This window comes from Solanum stenotomum, chromosome 1 (genome assembly GCF_019186545.1).
Source record: "Solanum stenotomum isolate F172 chromosome 1, ASM1918654v1, whole genome shotgun sequence".
NCBI lineage: Eukaryota > Viridiplantae > Streptophyta > Magnoliopsida > Solanales > Solanaceae > Solanum > Solanum stenotomum.
The window spans coordinates 103,075,635-103,079,162 of record NC_064282.1 but is presented as its reverse complement, the minus strand read 5'-3'; the positions used below and the strand labels follow the sequence as shown (position 1 = coordinate 103,079,162).

Here is a 3,528-nt window from a genome sequence, read left to right as displayed (position 1 = left end):
ACAAGCTGTCACCCTTTTTTTGAGTAAGTGACCTATCTCATAGAGTTCCACAAATTTTTGGTATCTATAAATGCCTACTACTTCAAGGCTTGTCAAAGTGTAAACTTGATAAACTCAAAGATGATACTTGAAGTACCCATAAAAATGGAGTTTCATTGTTTGCAGTTTGTGGCTTCATATTTGCATTTTATTTGTGAGAGAGGAGATGAAGAGTAAATTAGGTCACACTAGGCGTGCAAATTTATTTGCGCTATTTTTTTCCAAATACAAAAAGAATATTGCAATCACAGAATAAATAAAAAAGAATGAGTTTATTCATAAAGATTATGAGTACAAATATATTTATCCCTTGATTCCCCTCTCATAAGATTTCTCCATGATTCAAAGGCTATTAGTGTCACTCAAACTAGGATGATGTGGACCTTCTTAGGATTTATTTGATCTTCGTGAAAGGATTTTACAGATCTTGTTAAAGTATTTGGTTGTCAAGAAGAGTGCGCCCATATCTTGATCACTTCATGAATATATGAAAATTTAGAGATGCCTAATCAAAGAAATATATTACACTTTATATAAGTGTTATATAAGTGTGACCTAGAGTTTAGGGTAACTAGTCTCCAAAATCCTAAATGAAATTGGACTCATTTTGTAGAGTCCCACAAAATTTTGATGTCTCAACTGTCAAGTTCTTGTCCCATGAGTTTTTTTGGGTCACATGGTTCACTTAATAGTCTTGCTGGATAGAGTTTTATTGGTTGAGGTCTAATCAACTATTCCAGAAGAGGTCTTATGCTTAGAAATGTAGTATCTTTGTCGAAGCCAGTATCAACAAAGATCGCTCTCTAGCAAGGGACTCAAAATCATCTCCAAGCACCTTTGGGAAAGTAGTTCCACTCTCCCATCCAAACGTCGATACAAGATCCAATTTCTAAAAATCCTCAACAGTACAACATATCTGCCTTTGCAGATCTGGCGAGGTAAGAACAATGTGCTTATGCAAGCTAGTCTTGTCTACAATTTGAGCATAACATTCATTATTTACAAAATTAGACCTCAAATAAGTAATTAGTCTTGGATTCAGTCTCGAATATTTGAAATAGAGATGTGTTGTAACAACATAACCTAGCACTTATATCTCCAAGAAATTCCAAGTGCTAATAGCATCTTGGTATCTCAGGTAGCATGTAAGATCCGTGAGTTAGCGCTTTAACAAGCAACGAAGGGTCATAAAACTTGTAATGTAGCAGTGATTTCCAAGTACCGTACAATGACTAGCTTCTCAACATTCATGAGGAAGTGCCTTAGCATAGGTGCATCAATAAAATCAATGTCCATCCCGATCCATTTCATAAATGATAAAGTTGCTACTTCCCCGCCTGAGTTGATGTAGGCACATATTAGTGCCTCGACCACATCAGCTACTCTCTTGCTTCTAATCTGCTACTTTACCCTACTATATATACATTTTTACCGAAGGCAAACTCTTTGCCAAAGTTTTAAACTTGAGGATTATCCCTAGGAATGAACCCCATTTTAAGATTAAATGGTTCATTACAGATAAATCTCAGATATTTACGATCACATCCAAGCTTGAACAATGCAACACTGAAAACTATTTTATATTTCTTAATGCTGAAAAAACCTTCATAATGATTTTCATAAGTCTTAAACAGCCGTATACTGATAGCATATTTGAGAAAAGAGTCTCAAAGTTACCTAAGTGATTTCAAATGAAACTTCTGGAGGCATTTCTTTGTTGTCATCACTTCCAAAACCTTAGCTATTGGGATAAAAAGTTTTAGTATGCAGTGATAAAAAAGAATTATTTTCAAGTTTATTCAGATGGCTTCCCCTATAAAGTCTAAAGGTTCTAGCACGGCAGATAGTTATTGGCGAAAGATTCTTGACCTAGAGAATCTTATGAATCTAAGTTATACACGTATGGCAGTGAATCTGTTCTGGTGAAGTATAACAAATTCACTGCCATACGTGTATACCTTAGAATTCATAAGATTCTCGAGGTCTAAAATCTTCCGCAATACCTATCTGTCGTGCTACAACCTTTAAACTTTATAGGGGAAGCAGTCATGCCGAATAAACTTATAAAGAAAGCTTTTGGATCACTACAAGCTAAAACTTTGTATCCCAACTGCTAAGGTTTTGGAAGTAATGACAATAAAGAAATGTCTCTAGAAGTTACATTTGGAATCACTTGGGAAACTTGGAGACTCTGTTCTTGAATGTGATGTTAATATACAACTATTTAAGACTTATGAAAGTCATCATGAAGATTTTCTCAAAATTAAGAAAAATAAAATCATTTCTAATGTTACACTGTGCAAGTTTGGATGTGCTCGTAAAATATCAAAATTCATCCATAATGAACCATTCAATCTTAAAACGTGAATCATTCCTGATGATAATTCTCAAGTTCACAACTTTGATTAAGAGTTCATGTTGCCTTCAATAAAAATGTATAATAGGCTAAGGCAAATGATTAGAAATAGTAAGAAGTAGTTGATTTGGTTGAGGCACTAATAGGTGCCTACCTCAACTTGTGTGGGGAAGTAGCGGCATTACCATTTATGAAATGGCTTTGGTTGCACAGTGATTTTGTCGATGCACCTATGCCAAGACACTTCCCTGTGAATGCTGAGAAACTAGTTAATGTCTGGTACTTTGAATCCCTGCTACATTACAAGTTCAATTATCCTTCAGTGCTTGTTGAAGCTCTAACTCAAGGATCATACATGCTACTTGAGATTCCACGATGATGTTAACGTTCGGAGTTTCTTGGAGATGCAGTTCTAGATTCTATTGTTACAACACATCTCTATTTCAAATATTCGAACTGACTCCGTGACTAATTACTGATTTGAGGTCTGCTTCTTTAAACAATGAATGATATGCTCAATTTGCAGGTAACGCTGGCCTGAACAAGCACCTTCTTCATGCATCGCCAAATATACAAAAGCAGATATGTTGCACTGTTGAGGATTTTTGAGAAATTGGATCTTGTGTCCATGTTTGTATGAGAGGCTGAAACTACTTCCCAAATGTGCTTGGAGATGTCGTTGGGTCCGTTGTTTGTGCGATCTTTGTTGATTCTAGCTCCAACAAAGATACTAATACATTTATAAACATAAGACCTCTTCTGGAACCGTTGATTACACCTCAAATAATAAAAATCCAGCCAACAAGAGAGTTCAGTGAACTATGTGACCATAAAGGTTTTTTAAAAAAGAAATCAGTTTCTTCATGAGACAAGAACTCGACATTTGTAGATATCAAAATTGTGTGGCACTCTACCAGATGAGTCAAATTTTAGTTAGGATTCTTGAAAACTACTCCTACCTTACACTATATAAAGGGTAATATATCCCTTAGAGAGGGATCTTCAAAATTTCATAAATTCATGAAATATTTACAAAGGTATCAAGATATGGGTGGACTCTTCTTGATAACCAAATACTTCAAAAAAAGATCCACAAAAACCTCTTTACATGGATATCAAATAAAATTCATTTT

General features: G+C 35.0%; 2 pseudogenes; one reads left to right on the top strand and one right to left on the bottom strand.

Annotated features, from left to right (window-relative positions):
- Positions 1-793: 793 nt before the first annotated feature.
- On the bottom strand, positions 794-1,763 carry LOC125860658 (endoribonuclease Dicer homolog 2-like; annotated as a pseudogene).
- Positions 1,764-1,842: 79 nt separating this feature from the next.
- LOC125860648 (endoribonuclease Dicer homolog 2-like) lies at positions 1,843-3,043 on the top strand (annotated as a pseudogene).
- The last annotated feature ends 485 nt before the right edge of the window (positions 3,044-3,528 follow it).